This window comes from Danio rerio, chromosome 8, assembly GCF_052040795.2.
Source record: "Danio rerio strain M-AB ecotype USA chromosome 8, GRCz13ab, whole genome shotgun sequence".
NCBI lineage: Eukaryota > Metazoa > Chordata > Actinopteri > Cypriniformes > Danionidae > Danio > Danio rerio.
Window position 1 is genome coordinate 52,922,733 of NC_141028.1, and position 19,473 is coordinate 52,942,205.

The 19,473-nt window shown below is 38.0% G+C and overlaps 2 long non-coding RNA genes across 2 annotated transcripts; one reads left to right on the forward strand and one right to left on the reverse strand.

Annotated features, from left to right (window-relative positions):
• Window positions 1-504: 504 nt before the first annotated feature.
• LOC147842845 (uncharacterized) lies at window positions 505-6,711 on the reverse strand. Its single transcript, XR_015498534.1, has 4 exons — window positions 4,078-6,711; window positions 2,380-3,526; window positions 747-912; window positions 505-637 (listed from the first exon to the last, which is right to left on the reverse strand). It is a non-coding gene; the product is annotated as an uncharacterized LOC147842845 (long non-coding RNA).
• Window positions 6,712-14,442: 7,731 nt separating this feature from the next.
• LOC147842846 (uncharacterized) lies at window positions 14,443-18,474 on the forward strand. The gene is made up of 3 exons (XR_015498542.1): window positions 14,443-14,863; window positions 15,046-16,416; window positions 18,075-18,474. It is a non-coding gene; the product is annotated as an uncharacterized LOC147842846 (long non-coding RNA).
• Window positions 18,475-19,473: the final 999 nt, after the last annotated feature.

Genomic DNA, 19,473 nt, shown 5'->3' on the forward strand with positions numbered 1-19,473 from the left:
TGTATATATATATATATATATATATATATATATATATATATATATATATATATATATATATATACACCAGACTATTTTCACAAAAACATATATTTATAATATATTTAAACACTGTTATTTTCACAAAAAATTAGAATAAATATATATAAACACTATTATTTTCACTAAAACGTGTTTACAATATATAAATAATTAAAACTGTTTTTTTACCAAAATGTGTTTTTACAATAAATATATAAATAATTAAGACTGTTATTTTCCCCAAAATGTTTTTTTTACAATAAATATATAATAAATAAATAATTAGACTGTTATTTTCACCAAAATGTATTTTACAATAAATAATAAATAGACTGTTATTTTCACCAAAATTTACTTTTTAAATATATACAGTAAGGGTAATACTTATTTAATCTGTTACTGTTAACTAAACAAATCAATGTTTTAGTTGTTGCAGATGTGTTGTTTATTCTTAATTCATGTTAACTGATGCATAAACAAACCTTAACTGATACAACTTTATTGAAAAGTGATACATAAGTGTAATATATTACATACTGAAAAACTGCTAAATATAAATTAACAATTACATTTGTCAGAAACTGAAAAACATGACATGCCCTCTGAACTGGCTGAACTAAGCAATTGGGGAAAGTCATTGAAATCACTTTCAAGGGAAACTCAAACTACACTTCATTAAATGTCATCCTTTTGATTTCGATGGCTTTCCCCAATTGCTCAGTTACTTCTGCAATAAACGGCAGTTGGGAGATGAGTTCATCTCCTGACAGTTCAAAGAGTTTAGCTGAAGCTTTCAGCTCACTGAAATCTTCAAGCAAGAGTGTGAGCTCCTCATCAGTTTCATGCAGTCCAATGACTTTGATTATTTTTGTTGTTGGTCCTTGATCAAATCTGGAAAAGAAAAAAAAATTATTCAGGTGTATTTATAAAAATATATGAAACACTAGCTTTGCATATACCTTATTTACTTGATATATTAATTAATGAAGTAAAAAAGTATACTTTAAAGTCACTAATCAACAGGACCGGATTAAGAACTCAGGGGCCCCTGGGCACACTGTCTTGTAAGGACCCCTACCTGGCCGCACCCCTATAGTTGAAATAATAATATAATAATTTTTTTATACAATTAATCTATAATTTGTTGCCCACATATTTAAATAAATTATATATTGTACATGTATATATTAATAGTATACAAAAATGTAACTTATTTTTCAAAGCATTGGAAAAAAATACTAATAAAACACACACATATATATATATATATATATATATATATATATATATATATATATATATATATATATATATATTTTTTTTTCTAAAGGGTATTTTTAATACATAACTTTTACAAACGTATAAAGCATATTAGGGCGAGGCAGTGGCGCAGTAGGTAGTGCTGTCGCCTCACAGCAAGAAGGTCGCTCGGTTGCTGGTTCGATCCTCGGCTCAGTTGGTGTTTCTTTGTGGAATTTGCATGTTTTCCCTGCCTTCACGTGGGTTTCCTCCGGGTGCTCCGGTTTTCCCCACAGTCCAAAGACATGTGGTACAGGTGAATTGGGTAGGCTAAATTGTCCGTAGTGTATGAGTGTGTGTGTGAATGTTTCCCAGAGATGGGTTGCGGCAGGAAGGGCATCCGCTGCGTAAAAAACATGCTGGATATGATAGCTTACTCATCTAAGCTCAGCTTAACTCGCGAGAACTCATCCCAGAGCTTGTTATCGATGACTGATTGGGCATGGACATTTAAAGGTTTAGTTATGCTTTGTGCTGTGAGATGTGAGCATGCATCACATAATCAAGTGTGTGCAGTTTACACTCTTGACATCGCCTTTTGAGGGACGCATAAAAAACCCTGTTATGCGCAGATCGTGATTATTTCCGCCGGTGTTTTAACCAATTTTATCTCACAGTTTAATGGCTTGTTTTGGCACTAAAACATATAGTAAACTTGTTTTAAAGTGCTTCACCTCAGATGTTATTCGTTCTTCTTGTTTATGTTGTAGATAACTGATCAACAAAATATACAATATAATTAGGATACACGTTATACATAACGAACATACCGTCAATGAAGAACAATAGTGTTTTAGAAAGTAAAGAAAAATCTTAATGTAGAAAGGTTCTTTGTTGTGGGAAGAAGAAGATAGAGTCGGAGATAAGGTAAGTGAAAATGTTATTATTTTTCAGTGTTTTAAGCACAAGGCTCAAATGTGCTGGTAGTTGCTCAGCTCTCTCTCCCGACTGATCTCTCTCGCACCCTAAAGAATGTGTCTCTCTGGCCCAATCACTAGAGAAAACAGGTGTTATTAATTATTTCTATTCGGCCACACTGTCCCCACCACATACCCCCACCTGTCTTAGGTCGTGCAACCGTCCGGCCTACAGCACCCTCAAGCTTATGGGAGAGAACCGCCCACAGATTCGTTTAGACGCATCTGTTTGTAAAAGAAAGGGGAGAGCAAGGTTAGGAGTATGCAATAGCGGCCCCCCGCAAAGTGCAGCCTTAATCTTGGTGAAGGCCTGTTGGCACGGCTTCAACTATTGGACGGTATCTGGTTCCCCCTTTTTAGTAAGGTCAGTCAGGGAGTTAACAAGGTCCGAATAATTTGGCATAAGCTGTCTGTTATATCCCGCTAAATGCAAAAACTGTTCTACCTCCTTTTTAGTCTTGGACAGGTTGCAATGGCTGCAGTTTTATCAATTTGGGGCTGCACCTGCCCATGACCCAAGTGGAAGCCCAGATACCTCACCTCCACATGCCCAATCGCGAACTTCCTTGGGTTGGCTGTAAGTCAAGCCAGCCTCAGCGCCGCTAACACCGCCCGCACATGTTGCATATACCTCTGCCAATCATTACTGTATATAATTATATCATCCAGATAAGCAGCAGCATATGCCAAGTGACGGGCCAGTGTTTTATCCATCAAGCGATGGAACATGGCCGGTGCCCTGAATAACCCAAAAGGAAGCGTCACGAATTGGTGTAAGCCAAACGGCATATTGAAGGTCATTTTTTCACGGGTAAATGAGATAGGGGGATCTGCCAATACCCCTTTGTCAGATAAAAATGTTGAATAATAGTGAGCAGCCCCTAACCGGTCAAGAAACTTGTCAAATTTCGACACAGCATTTAATTAGCGGTAATCCACACAGAACTGGACCGACCCATCTGTCTTGGGTACCAAAACGATCGGACTGGCTCAGTAACTGCAGGATTCTTCTACTACACCCATTTCCAGCATTTTTCTCAATTCTTCCCGAACCACATTTTTTGTGTTCAGGCAAGCGATACGGTCGGGTCCTAAGGACCATGCCCAGTTCGGTCTCAATGTGGTGCTGAATTAAGTTGGTGCACCTGGTTAGGGGGGAAAACACATCTGTAAACTTGGTTTGAAGGTGTCGGATGTCGGTGAGCTGCGCAGGCAAAAGATGATCACCTCCAGTGACCAGAGTGCTTGTCCCATTCCGGCTTTCATTCTCTGATCCCAGATCATCCTCGCTGGTGACAAGTGCCGCCAGCATTACCTCCTCTGGCTCCCTCCACTGTTTTGTAAAATATTTAATGCTTCGTTTATTCTCCACCAATAAACATGTAGCAAATTATAACATCAATGTAGATTAACTTGCACGCATATCTACATTAATAATCTGTAACAAATTATAATGTAGATTAAAGTGCTCACATATCTACACCATTATTACTGTAGTAAATTAGCTCAAGGTTATTCTTCTCGCGCCTTTTCCGCCGTTATAATGTTAATAGTTATGATTTAGATTACAGTGCTCCCGTACCTTCTGGACCATTATATAGCGGACTAGCTTAACGGGAGGAGGATTCATTTGAACAGGGCTTCAAATAAATCGACTCTTTAGATCCGAACAAACGAATTGTCCAGCGATGCTATCAAAATAAACCCATTAAGTTTGAGCAGGGTAACAAGATCAAAGTTTAAGACATTAGATTCATAAATATACACCGGCACCTTTCTTTATACAAAATTAAACTTTATTGACTAATCTAACAGAAACTAAAACCTAACACAAACACACATTCATACAAGGGTAGAGGAGAGTAAACAAGGTAAAGTAAAAAGTTAAGAGGATGTAATGATGGGAGAACCTCAGAGTTTGTAAGAACAAACCAAGCGAACCAAACATAATCAAATTCACCCTTCTATTGTCTTTTTAGGGTTGAATTTAGTTCACACCAGTTTAGATGTTGGAAGAGAGTGGATACTTGCGGTCTGTCCGTGATGTCAGAGCTCCCGTTGTTGAGCACGTGGTTCGGCTGGTTGTTCCTTTGTTCCTCGTGAGACCTGAAGTGGGGGGAGTCCATAGTTTCAAGTTTGAAGCGGCAAAAAGGGCTAGTTGTGAGGACTATTGATTTGCGACGCATTAACCTTAACTAGACTCTTGATAGAAAAATAAAGAAAAGAAGGTGTCGGGGATGTGAAATGTCCGAGCTGTGCGATTAACCCTTTCCGTCTGGGTCTCCACCTGCTTTCTTGGAGGTTTCTCTGCTTAGGTCTCGTTCTTAGGTCGTTGCAGATGAAGAGGTTTCAGAGCAGAGAGCTGCAGAGAGAAGAGTTCTTTCTGACAAAGTTGCAGCGAGTTTGAAGAGGTTAAAGAGCTTGAAACGTTGCAGGGAGTTTCAGAACAGAGAGCTTTAGAGCCGGGAGAGAGAGAGAGGGAGGTTCAAGAGTTGTGGTTCAAAGAGAGAGCGAGAGAGAGTAGAGGAAGAGGCATAGCTTTGGTCCTAAGCTTTATAGAGTGGGTTCGGATCCACCCTCTATGGAAAGTTGACCAATTAAAAGCTAACTTCCTTGAAACATGGGTTTATGGGGCTTTGTCCGAGGCAGCGGAATTTGCATAGGCAAATTTTATGAAAATCGGGACAGAAATGTTAAACTCTCTTAAAATGTTAATATGTTGCACTCGTATTGAAATAAAATGTGAACATGCTTAACAGAGTTTCCGCAACACTCTTTGCCGAGATGTTACAGAGCGCTACTGCTTCCAGGTACTGCGTTGCATAATACACTAGGACTACTGCAAAGCGGTGCCCACTTGTGAATCTCTCCCCATAATTGGTAAAGAGCGCAGTGGTGCTTTTGGGGTGGCCGGTGGGTTCACCAGTTGACATTCTTGGCATGCAGTGCACCATGTGCTGACATCACCGTGAATGCCTGGCCAAAAGAATTGGGTCATGAGGCTATTTAGAGTGGCTACTTGACCTAAATGTCCGTTCATGGGATTAGAGTGAACCGCCTGGAAAAGCATTTCCCGACGGCTCTTTGGTACTAATAATTGGGTTGTATGTTTCTTTGTTTGAGTGTTTTGGGTCACTCGATACACCCTGTCATTAATATTCGCAAAACTTGGATAGGAGAGGAGCCGATCAGCCTGGAGGTCAATCAATCAGGCCTTTATTTATCACATACACTTCCGTATAGTGAAATTGAACCTCCTCGACCATACACAAACATCACTATTTTCAGGGGAAGACAGGTCACAGGAGGTAGCATTTAGCAAAAGGAAGAAAGATACATTATAGGAGAAGGAGGCGGGAAAAAAAACTCCCTCTCACCTTGCTCTTGAATTAGGGCAGTGTGAGAGCAGGGAGATAAAAAAGCCCCAGCAGTCAAGCACATAAACACAGACATAGACATGACATCGTAACAGGGGATGTGGATATAGTCCGATGAGGGCGGGCAGCCATACGGTCCTGCAGCCAAAGAGCACTGGTCACAGACCTGCCTACCCCCTTCAGTGAGTGAAAACACATGAAGGCGTGGGATGAGGGGCTAGGTGTTGATTATATATCTGTAGCTGTGTATGTGTCTAAGTCTGTAGAGTCTTCTTCTGGAAGGTTTAACATAATGTGGGCATCTAAACCGCTCCAAAACAAGTCTTTAACATCAGTCTCACTCTGGGGAAGAAGGTGGCTAAACTGAATGAATTCCTCCACATATTTTTCCAAGGAGCAACCGTTTTGGAATATGGCACAAAGAGCACCTACTGGGTCGATTTTGGCTGCTGTATCCATGGTTGGTCATTAGTTCTGTCACGTCTGGCGTAAAGCTAGGAAAAATCAAAGGTGCGGATCCAGATGCAGCCAAACAAACATTTATTTAAACAAACTAAAACAAAGGAAAGCAACATCTGGTTTTCTGATGTTTTCTGATCCACTAACAGAGCAGGATCTACAAGCCTGTTTCGACCTTACTGACTGGAGTGTTTTTGAAGCTGCTGCAAACGATCTGCATGAGCACACAGAGACTGTAATATCTTATATCAGTTTCTGTGAAGACATGTGCATTCCTACCAGGACTCAACTCGCATACAACAATGACAAACCTTGGTTCATTGTAAAACTTAGACAGCTACGTCAAGCCAAGGAGGTTGCTTACAGGAATGGGGATGTGGCCTTGTGTAAGCAGGCCAAATACACACTGAGTCACAAAAAGGAACTATTCCTAAAAACAAAGGAGTCAGTTCTCTTCCAGCGACTCAGCATCCATGTGGAAAAGTTTAAAAAACATCACAAACTACTGGACAACGAACGACTTTCAAGTGACTTGAATGAGTTTTTTACCCCCCACACCCACTCTGAACTGCTCTTCACACCACCATTAACACCTCCACCCCCTCCATACCTACACTTCAGTTCGGTGAAGAAGACATGCATCAGGTCTTCTGGAAACAGAACAGAAAAAAAGCACCAGGCCCAGATTTTATAACACCAGCCTGTTTAAAATCCTGTGCTGACCAACTGGCCCCAATCTTTACCCTGGTCTTCAACAGATCACTGGAGCTGTGTGAAGTGCCCTCCTGCCTCAAACGCTCCACATCATCCCTATTCCAAAGAAACCCAAACTTACAGGACTCAATGACTACAGACCGGTGGAGCTGACATCTGTGGTCATGAAGTCCTTTGAAAAACTGGCGCTGGCCCACCTGAAGGACATCACTGAACCCTCACTGGACACTCTTGAGTTTGCCTACAGAGCAAACAGGGGTGTGGATGATGCAGTCAAAATGGGACTGCATTGTGTTCTGTGTTACGTTTCACGTATGTTTTGTGGTGTTTTGTTGTTTGTTTTCTGTTTTGCGTTCTCTTCTCTCTCTCTTGTTGTGGATCCTGTCCTGTTTCAGGTGTGCAACCATTGGTTGAGTGAGCTGTCAATCACCATTGTCACTCAATCGGCGTGTCAATAAGGATTGGGTTCACGCAGTATAAAAGCTGTGCGCTTGCGATGTTCTGGAGGAGCGCTTGGCTCACAGCCAGTCTCCTCACTTGTGTCGGCTGGCCTGTTCACTTGTGTTTGTTTCGCTTGGTTTGATTGAGATTGCTGTATTATAGTTTTCTCTTTATTGAGAGATTGATTTATTAGATAAACTTGTGCTGCTCAGTTTATTGTCTAGTGAGAATTTGAATGATATTTATGAGAATTGGATTACCTGAGATCTTGTTTTGCTAATGGCTAACAGTGTTTACTTTACTAGAATTCTAGTAATGTGAGCAGCTTAGTATAATTATTTGTTAGTTAGTTAATGGGGGTGTTGCCACGTGTAATTATGTTTGGGAGTTATGAAGTTTAGTTAAGTTACGTGCTGAAGATTACGGTTTTGTTTCTGCATTTTTCTTTGATCAGTCAGTTTAGTGAGTTAGGGTTTAGTTAGATCGTTTTGTTATATTTATTTCTTTGTTTTGGCAACACTCTAGTGTTCTTTATTTAATTAGATTATTTAAAATTACATATACATTACATTTCCTATTCATTGTTTGACATCATTTGTTAATAAATACTTACTTTTTGATTCCTTTTACAACGGCTGTGTTTTCATTCATCCAGCATCAGTAGACTCAATGATTGTTCCGTTTCATCCATTTAATTATTTAACATCTTAAACACGTAACATCTGCAATACTTAGACAGACCAGGGACCTATGTGAGGATGCCAGCAGATGGAACTGATGCACCGACTGAACAAGAACAGTCCACATCACAAGTGCAAGGGGCAGCAATGGTTGACTGGCCAGAGAGAGTTGCAGTACCACAAAAATAATTACACTGTGGACAATGCAACCTTTTGAGCAACTTGCTGCACATTTGGATCAACTTGGTGGGGAACAAAGACAACTTAGAATGAACATGTTTTGTAATGTTTTTTTTTTTTTTTTTGTTTTTTTTGATGACTCATCGTCAATAGCAAAGCACAAACTAGTCATGATTGTATTTTGTAAAGAAGCTATGTAATCTGCTGGCGCTATGCTTGGCAGCTTTAAGCTATTATTTCAGCCAATATGGCTAAATTAAATGTAAGGTCAATGTAAATAAAGAGCAATGTGGAGATGTTAAAAATTAAAATGGCCAAGGTCCCACAGCAAGTGTTTTCTCATTTACTTGTTTTTAACAATCAAATCCACTTAGATCTGGGCCCCAAAATTTTGAGCAGAACTGATAAAAATCAACCGATTTAGATGTTTTCAAAAACATTTGGAAGTTTATTATGTAGGGGATCAACCTACGTTAAAAGATTGATTAAGAATTTATTAGCTCATTTCAATTAATCAGATCTCGAAATCAACTCAATTGAGTCAGACTAAATCAGGTTAAAAGATTCACACTTTATCAACCATTTGTCTAGCAAATAGAAGACATCGTAATTTTACCAATCTTGTTTATATTATTTCCATGGCCAACAATAATAACAAAGTATTGGGTCAACTTTTAGCATGTTAACAAAATCTACAGTTCGAAGCAATGACTTGGAAGCACCTAAACACGAACACAGTTCTTACAAAATGAGAACAAAGATTTATTGAGCTACACTACGATACATAAACTACTTAATAAGCAAGCAACAATCAGATGCACACACACATACACACAGAGGCAGTTCAGAGGATGCAAAATGAGTTGACAACCATCCCAAATTAATTCTAGTATTTCTTACTAGATTTTAGACTCACACCTGAGAGACCACAACAGCAGAGATTTGGCTTATCTTTAACTGCTAAAGATCAATCTACACCAGATCAGCAAAAGACATTTTTGCAAATTTGCTGGAAGTCTTGAGTTTACCTCGCCAGGCTGGCCTTGGGAAAGCATGGCACTCCGTATTGGCTGTTGACTCGCTTTGGTGTCGTCTTTGAAATTCACTTGCTCGTGAGTGGCTGTCGTTCTGGGTTACTGTTTGAACCTCTAATTTTTTATTTACACCAATGTATTGCAAATGTCACTAGATTTTATTTAGTACCAGACATCATACATTTCAGACACATACACAAGGTTTTATCTGCTATAAGGGTTAAAACAACACATTGATTAACCTGGTTGGTTGGAATTAATCAACAGCGTATGAGGAAAACTATGGCAAATTATTCAAAGACACTGTGGCGAGATGTGATGCTTTCATTTTTTTCAAGTGCCACTAGGGGGCGCTGCTCCGACCTGTCCTTCCTAGTGCTTTTCAGACAATACTTCCGGGGTCGGGAAGAAGAGGAAGGTCAGGTAAAGAATAGGAGAAGGGAAGTTTTTTTTTTTTGGTTTCGGTCCGTGTGTTTGGTGGTGAAGGATTGGAAAAAGAGGAGAAGAAAGGTATAAAGGCGGAGAGCTGTTAATTTCAACGATTGAGTGTGTGAAGACAAAGACTGAGGTGTGGAAGTTATTGTGGACATGGTGACCAGGCAACTTCACTAGCCATTGTGTGCAAAGGGGTCTGTAATTCGCATGAAAAGGTGGACCTGTGCAGATCGACGTTGTTTGCCATGGCTCAGTAACCATAGTTCATTTGTATTCATTCATACACTTGCACACTCTACACACACATTGCAACTTCATTACATAGGCTTTCTTTACTTTTCTTATCTCACGTGTTGCTGTCATATCAGCCACACATTTTTATTGAATTATTATTATTGAATATATTTTTTATTGTTTTACTGTGCTTTGTTGTTTTTTACTGTCTTGTAAGCGCTTTCGGATTATTTTTACAGACTCTAAATCATGCCTTCAACAGATGGAATCTTCAGATGGTGATGGTGATCATCCCTTGAATGAAAATATTTTAACTAAAGTTCACCACCTATAAAACTAATTTTACCATATCATTTTTTGCTGGATACCAGGACATGTTGGACTTTCAGGGAATGAACGAGCTGCTAAACTGTTTTTAAAACAAGCTGTGAACGAATGTCAAACTTCTCCATCAGAGATGAGACCTTTTATTAACAATTACATTTTAAACAAGTGGCAAGAGGAGTGGGATACTCTGGAAAACAATAAATTACATGAAATCCAGCCTGAAATTACACACAGAGGTATAAGACATTTTAAGAAACGTGCTGATCAAGTCATTTTTACCAGATGTCGTATTGGACATACAAGATTAACACATAACTTTTTACTCAAAGATGAAGACCCTACCCAATGTTTGCACTGTAAAACCCCATGGACCGTAAAACAGTTTACTGGACTGCTCTGCTTTTAATGACTCCAGATAGACTTTTTATGATGAGAACTCTCTTAAGGACATTTTTAACAAAGTGACACCAGAAAAAGTATTAGAATTTTAAACATGTTTTTACCGGAAAAAATCTTATTTAAAACTGTATATTATATAAACTTTAAACTGTATATTCAATTATTTATTTTTTTACTGTTGATGTTTGTTAATTACTGAAATGCTCTTGCCATGAAAATAGCCTTAGTAGCTGACATGGCAATAAATAAATAAATGAAATGTAAGCGCTTTCGGTCTTAGAAAAGCGGCCTGTGGTGTGGAATATAAATAATTTATTATTATAAATGTGTTGTAATGATGCAATGTTAGCGACATCTTGTCTTCAGCACTTCAGAAAGCAGATCTTTTCGTCTAGACAGAATGGTTGGTTGGATTTGGGTCAGACGGAGCAGCTGTAATTGTGGGAAAGCATGGAGGTGTTGCAACATTGCTGAGGCAAGATGTTCCACACAATATTAATATCCACTGTTTAAGACATATATTAGAGCTTGCTGCTGTTGATACAATCAATGCTCATGTAAAAATGAAGAGAGTAAGTAATGCTACTTTCATCTGTTTCATCTTTTTCTTCTAACAATTAACATACAGCCTAACAAACATTACTTATTGCAGGTGACAGATATGCTGAAAGGGCTATATAAGCAGTATCATTTTCTCCTAAAGCTTGGAAATGTGGTGGGAAATGTGCTAGAACAAAAGGTATGGAAGCCCACTAATTTAAGAGGAACAAGGTGGCTACCCCATGAAAATCTCTTAACACAGTGATTAAAAACTACAGAGCAATATTGACACACATGGAGAACACAGTAGCAGCACAAGGCAAGGCTTATTACCATATAATGTAAAACGAATTAATCAAAAATTAAACATTCTAAACTGTTGGTTATCTGATTTTAAATGATGCAAGTTTGTTGGCATTTCAGATGATTTTCAAATGATTACATTTTATTTATTTCCTCTTCTGGTCATCTGCAAGTGCTGACATGATTGGTTAAGCCAAACAATGCCTTTCAGTACTTAAAGATTATGAGCAGCTTACATTTATGGAGCTAATGCAAGACATCCTGAGCATCCTTAGTTGGTATTTATTACTATGTTTATTAGGCTGGCTTGTGAAAGCCAACCTATTGAAATCCTGTTTAAACTTAAAGGGGTAGTCCACTACAATATATTTTAAAACTTAGTTCATGTGTAATGTAACTGTGTGAACTTAAACAACATCTCTGAATGTAAGACACTCAAAGTTCATTGCAAAGGGAGACATTGGCTTTTACATAGTAAGCTTAGCAAAGCCTACAGCTCTAAAATTTGGGGACTATAAAACCCTACCCTGAGTACCGACGGCAAATGATTTAGCACTGGCAGTGTAGTGATCAGCGGTAAAGCCAGGAACTTGTGGAAATTAACTTGTGGAAATTATTTTTTCAATATAAACAAATGCTGCAGAGATAACACTAAACTCTGACCCTTTTCTTAAGCTTATCAGAAAGTGGCAATTGAGACAGTGACCATCTGTCTTTTGTTTATCTGAAAGACAAAGGTGTTAAGAGCCCAGAACTTGCAAAAGAGCTTCTTGATCCAATTAACATTCAACCTTGTCTTAGATGCGGAAACACATGGATCAGAAAACATTTTGACACCTCCCAGTGACCAACTAACAGGAATATCCAATCACAATGCTGGATTTGAAAGGTGACATCCTTTCAATCCAGCCTTTCAGAGAAAGTATTAAAATACATTTTCTTAAACAAAGAGAAAGAGTGGTAAAAGGGTGGTCAAAGTGTGGTTCATGGTGGTTTGCGGGGTTCTGTCCTAGACCTCAGAACTTTTGCTGCGTGATCAAGCAAGGATTTGGTAATTGGATTCACAGTGCTTTTTCTAAGGCATCTGAAACCATAGCTTCAAGACCACCACCTCCAAAAATCTGCGTGTCCTAGATTTCCAGGAACTCTACCTCCAAAGAAAAGACGTTGGTGTGTCCCCGACATCAAACCACCACCTCCAAAAATCTCCAATTTCTGTGCTTCCAGAATATACTGATTTTAGATTATTGTATAGTATGGAAGTATGCGGTTGCGGACTCAGCCCAAGATACTTGAACTCCACCTGGGGTAAGAACTTTCCTTCAACCTAGAGATGGCAAACCACCTGGCCTCAGACTAGGTGCTGATTCTCATCCCAGCTGTGTCACACTTGGCAGTAAACCGCCTCAGGCCCCGTTTACACTAGTGCGTTTTAGTTTGAAAACGCATAAGTATTGCTACGGTTACGCCATCCGGCCACACTACGCCGGAGTTCTCGAGCGCCGAAAACGGAGCTTTTTGAAAACGCTGGAGAGGCTGTTTTCATTCTAAAACGCTGCTGCTCCGTCTCAGTGTGGATGGGGAAAGACGGAGACATCTGAAAACGGAGGCGGGGCTGCAAACGTTCGCCTATCTGATTGGGGCTTTTCCTCAATATTAAGTAGCCCACACACAGTTCAGTCTCACATCCTCTTCTTGTAAGTTAAGACTTCGCAAGTTTGATCAAGGCTGCAGTCTCCCCCTTCTCAGTTTGATATGGAAAACATCCTGAGGACACGGGTAAATCTTCAAAGGGAACAGTGTACTTTATAACTTCATTCACATCACCTTGGCTACGTTGTTTCACTTTCTCAACAATAAAATGTAAACATGATTTAAGGAACTGCCTATTTTCTTTTTAATATTAGCAACTTAACAGACAGCAGAAATGTTGAGGCGCCGTGCTGCATATATGAGCGTCATCTTCACTGTGTGGATATTTATAACAAAACGGAGCCGATAACAACTGCCTCCTTTCAATTTCAGTGAAAATACGAAACGCGCCCTCTCTTTTGCTGAATATCAGTTTTAATAATCGATAATTATAAAAGTATAACATACAATAAGTTTATACATTGTAGGAAATAAAGGCAAGCGATCAGTCAATGTACCTGGATTAATCATTAACTTATCTTTGCGCTTAACCAAAACATGTTACCCGTGAACAAGTAACTTAATAGATTCCAATGACCAAAGTCAGGGAATTGGCCTATGTCGTTAGATAAAGACAACAACATGAATGAAATATCACGTTTAGCAAATATAGTGAGATTAGATCCAGCGGGAGATGCTTAATGAGCAGTCCGACAAGCAGAGCTCTCATCTGGGTAGAAATGCTGGAGCGCTTGCCCGAGAGTGTGTGTGTGGTCACGTGATGTGCGTTTTTTCAGCGTTTTGGTGTGGACGGAGAGCTGTTCAGAAACGCTGGGTAAAACGCGAGTGTGGACGTGGATCGTTTTTATTCTACAACGCCGTTTTAAAACTAAAACGCACTAGTGTAAACGGGGCCTCAGTGCATGCTGAAAGTCTATGTTCGTTTAAGCCAACAGAACAACATTGTCTGCGAATAACAGAGATGAAATCCTGTGGTCCCAAGCCGGACCCCCTCCAGCACAAGCCTGCGCTTTGAAATTCTGTCCATAAAAATTACAAACAATTTGTGACAAAGGGCAGCCCTGCCAGAGTCCAACAAGCACTGGAAACAAGTCTGAGTTATTGCTGGCAATGCGAACCAGACTCCTACTCTATCCATACAGGGACAAGACGGCCCTTAACAGAGCACCTCTTTTGTTTCTGTTATTTGTATTTTTTTTTACTTTTTCACTGGAATATATTTTACTAATAAAAGAGTACTTTATTTTCTTCACTGGAGTGGACATTGGCTTCATTTGCAGAACCAATCATGTTACCCTGTGTGGTAAATTATGAATACTGATTTATTCCTTTGAACAATATTACAAAAGATAGTCCTTTAACCAAACTAGCTAAGCAATATAGAGAGGATTCTGGTTTCTTTTATATAATTAGGGTATTACATGAAGGCAATCCAGCACAATATCCATGTTTAAGTCATTTAAACTGCTGTAATTGAAAGGTTAAAATGTAGGCCGTAAAAAGAACTTGTGCACATAATTAAGAGCCACGCTACAACATGCTAGCTATAACAACCCCAAATCAGAAAAAGTTGAGACAGTATGAATAACACAAATAAAAAGAAAGTAAGTAGTGATTTCCAAATTTACTTGTATTTCAAGTTTGTCTGGTCAACTTAATTTAATTTGTAAATATGCATCCTTTCTTGTCATTCAGACCTGCAACACATTCCTAAGAAAAGTTGGGATAGGAGCAGTTTAGGGCTAGTAATCATGTAAATTGGTTAAATGATGATGTGATTTGAGACCGATGATATCAACAGGTGATTGTAATTATGATTTGATTCAAAGGCAGTATCTAAAAAAGGTCTTGTCCAGGGGTGGGCAAACTCGGTTCTGGAGGGCCAGTGTCCTGCACAGTTTAGCTCCAACGCTAATCAAACAAACCTGCTTGTAGTATTCTAGTGATCTTGAAGACACTGATTAGCTTGTTCAGGTGTGTTTGATTAGTGTTGGAGCTAAACTGTGCAGGTCACCGGCCCTCCAGGCCTGAGTTTGCCCATCCCTGGTCTAGTCCTTTAGGAGCATAGATAGGCAGAGGATCGCCAGTTTGCCAGCAAATACATGAGAAAATTAATGAAATGTTTAAAAACAATGTTACTCAAAGAAAGATAGAAAGATGTTTGGATATTTCACCTCCAAACAGCGTAAAGGACAGGGGTGTTAACCTAAAGTCAATCACCATGATTCCGATCTCTCAGGCAGCATTGCATCAAGAAGATTATTCGTTCTTCTGTGATCCCACCTTTAAAACTGAAAAGTGCGTTCAGATTTTAAAAAACAATCCGCTTGTTAAGTGGTGACGCAAGTAATACTGTTTCGTTATAATCATTAGTTTATGATCACTTTTTATTCCTATCACGCAAAAACGTAATTTTATATAAAGTCATAGTGTACACAACAATCTCTGGGCTTGCTGCTTAACAAATGCTAAAATTGTAACAATTTATAAAAAAATGAATCACTTTCTGGCTATTGGATATTAGGCATGGACATATATATTGCAATCGTGATTTTCGAAAGAATTAAATCGCTTTGTAAACGTTTATTATTAGCATTTTATGAGTCTCCCCATTCAGTTGAATAGAGCGCTTGGACCCGGAAGCCGCTTTACGTGATGTCACCCTTAACAAGCGGATATGCTACCTTCTTTTCCAAAGATGCCCATGCATATATTTCAACAAGACAATGCAAAACCACATTCTGCACACATTACAAAATCCTGGCTATGGAGGAAGAGGATACTAAGCAGATAAGACTTCTTTTGCAAGAAGAATGAAAAAATATTACACCTAAAACACTTTCATTACTCTTCAGTCCCTAAACATATTGTAAGTGTTGTGAAAACCAATGGCAACATTACAAAGTGGTAAATGCTTTACTGTTCCTACTTTTTTTAAACTGTTCTGCAAGAACTAAAATTGGAATACATGTTTATAAAAAAAATCATGAGGAGCACATTAAATAATGTTTGTTTTATTGTCTGCAATGAATTAAAAGTCAAAGTAAACTTATAAATATTAATCTAATTTGAGAAAGAATGCAGAAATGCTAGTGTAATGTCTCCACAGTCCAGACCTGAGTATTATATACAGTATAGGCAGTATGAAATTCTGCTGGAGAGACAAAGAAAGATAGAACATGCTAAATCTAAGAAAGAACTCTCAGAAAGGCTCAAAGTTGCTTTATATTAAATGGCACATAATTTCAGTAAAGACTCAACAATAAAGTTCAAGCTGTTGCTTGGTGCTAAAGAGGTCACTTTAAAAAAAAAACTTTTGTTTGCTAGTCTTTTGATTACAAGTAATTTTGTTCTGAATATTGTGTACATCAGGGGTGTCCACACTCTGTCCTGGAGGGTGAGTGTCCTGGGGCCTGTTTCAGTAAGGAGGTTCAAACAACTCAGAGTTTAAACTTGAACTCTGAGTTGATTTACCGAGAGATTAAAAACTCAGAGTTTTCGGTTTCAGAACAGCTGATCTGAGTTGGGTCAATCAACTTCGAGTAGACCAACTCAGAGTTAAGCGCGCACACCGTGACTTTAAAAAGGCATTATCAATGGAGCGCAGACATTACGAGTGACTATGGCAATATCTTATAAAAGAGATCACCATTTCTTTCTCCAGCTGAACTTGATGTTCTCATGCAAAGTTATAGCAAATATGAGCGTATATATTTGAAAAGTAGCAACCATCAGTGAAGAAGAGACAGTTAGCGTGGGAAAACAGCTGCTCAAGTTAATGCCTAATTTCACTTTTTAAGTATTTAAATATTTAAGTATAATAAAATAAGTAATGTAATTTGTGACGTTTATATATTTTTTCTAAACTTTTTAATACATTTATTAGTTTAAAATGATTTAACAGTGCACTTGTGTGTCTGCCTTTTTAATTGATCAAGTTATAGAGGTTAATATAACATTTAGAAGGTAAGGAGTACTAAAAATAATTTTTAGAAAGAATAATAATCCCATTAATCTAGTTACATGCATGTCGAAGGTGAATTTAATGTAATTATTTATTAAAAAAGGATAAGCCATTCTCGTACAGTTCTTCTGACTAAAATGTAGGCAATAGCTGTGTTTCCATCCAAATATATTACATAAATGTATGTGCAAAACTGGAATATTGCATAAAAGATGCGAATAAAATTCCATCCAACGAGTCAAAGAGAAAAAAATCGTCACTTCCTGATTAAACTGGCACCAAATATCAACAGTAAAAACTGAATTTACTGTGGTAGAAGAAGCTGCGTCCATTAATTCTTTATTTAGCCTAATTAATGTACTTGCGCCTCGATGTCAGAAGACAATGCTGAAACACAATGAACACATGGGGGCGTCTGAAGCCATGAGACGCGGAGACTCTTGACATGCACCAGACGTTCGGAGGTAATTAATAATATACACTAATACTGAAACAGTTAAGGCATTTTAGAATGACTAAAACAATATTTAAGACATGTTACAGTGTGCCCAGCCTGCTGGTTTGTCCAATTACACACATTTTCATTATCATATGATCATGATCTTTTTTTTAATGTACATACTGTAATTTGTTCAGTAAAAGTGTTTCCATCGTAGTTTATGCGCACATTTTCTATCGAATAAAAGTTTATCCTACTCAGTTATGCGCGTTTTTTATGCATATTTTAAAAAGTTATGTGCATCATGACGTTTCTATCAATCGTTTTTATGCACGTCCAAAATGAGCATTAAAATAGGTGGGTGGAAACGTAAGACTTAGGCGAGAAATACCACTTCATCTTTAAAAAAGGGGAGGAGACCGACAGAAACTCCGAGTTTAGAGAATAAAACCTGCTTCTGACCAGGTTAGATTCACAGAGTAAGTTACCACAGTAACTGACTCTGAGTTAAAGTTACCTTTCTTTCAGAAACAGGCTTGGACTTACCCTGCTTTCTCGAGTTTAACAAACCTGCCATTTTGAAACGGAAAACCCAGAGTTTCTCTCATTTCAGAGTTAAAATACTCTGAGTTTTCAGTTAACCTCCTTTCTGAAACAGGCCCCTGGAGAGTTTAGCTCCAACCCTAATAAAAACACACCTGAACAAGCTAGTCAAGCTCTTACTAGGTAAAACTTCCAGGCAGGTGTGTTGAAGCAAGTTGGAGCTAAAGTCAGCAGGACACCACCCCTCCAGGACCGACTTTGGACACCCCTTGTGTACATATTTCCCACATTTTCTGTTTGTATATTAAAGGTATAGTTCACCAAAAAGTAATGACCAAGACAAAACTTCTGACATCTTAAAAAAAAACAAAAAAAACTTACCGATCGATGAGATTCCGCTTAACCGATTCATTTGTTCATTAATTAATTTATGAATAGATCATACAATCTAAAAAACAAGTCTGAGCTACTCAAACTTTCCTTTCAGGTTATGCTATAAGAAAAGATGTTGTTTTAAAAAGAAAAAAAAATTGTTCCTAAGACATAATTAGTTATAAAAAAAAGATTTATGTGTGTGGCAACAATGCATCACAGCTAATATTGCACCCCAAGACTGTATATTTGTCATTAACATTTGGAAAATCTTAGCCAATCTTAGTCTCAATAATTTAAATATGAATTGAGAAAATGTGGAAGTAAATGGTAGTTATTATTTGGTGGTAGTCAAATAAGCTTGTTTAATCCTGCCCCTTTTTGCAGCGCCGCATGACAGAATATTTTTATAATAAAATTATTTTTAGTATACTTTTAGTGATCTGCTTGAGGTAGGTCAATTTATTTTTATGCTTTTGATGAAGTAGCATTCAACTTAAGCTCTTTAGACCATGCGCCTGACGTTTCTCAGTGTTTTGCCGCAATGTCCTTAAATAAATAATTATTTAGGCCTATTTTAATAACTCATTTATTTTTCATTATTCGTTTATTATTATGTACAATAATTGAGACATAAAATGAGATAGTAAAATATAATCAACAACTAACATGTAAATAAAAACAAATGAATCGTCTTTTCTTAGTCGTATCAAAATAGCAAACACTGAACATCTCTCTATATTTAGGTTAGGACCGCTTTATTTATTTAAGACTACTTATTTGTACTGAATGTTTGTTTTTTCATTTAAGTTGTCTTTTATTTCTTCAATTCTATTTTCCAAAACGATTCCTTTTTGCACTAAACAAGTTTACAATAAAGCGTGTTAACAAATTTTAAATGGTTAATGAAGGAATTATAATGCTTTGATTTGTTTAATCTCATTTACAAGCACAGTAGCATATTTAAAGCTGCTGTATAGGCTATTTCTGTCCGTTTGCGGCGGCTTATTCACAAACTGCAGTCATACACTAAAAACAGAGTGGCAGCAATTTCTAACGGCGGCGGTATAAGCTCCGGCGGTAATGGCCACTTTGAACTCTCACCTACTGTAGCTAATATAGAGGAGGCTTAGGCCTGTCTT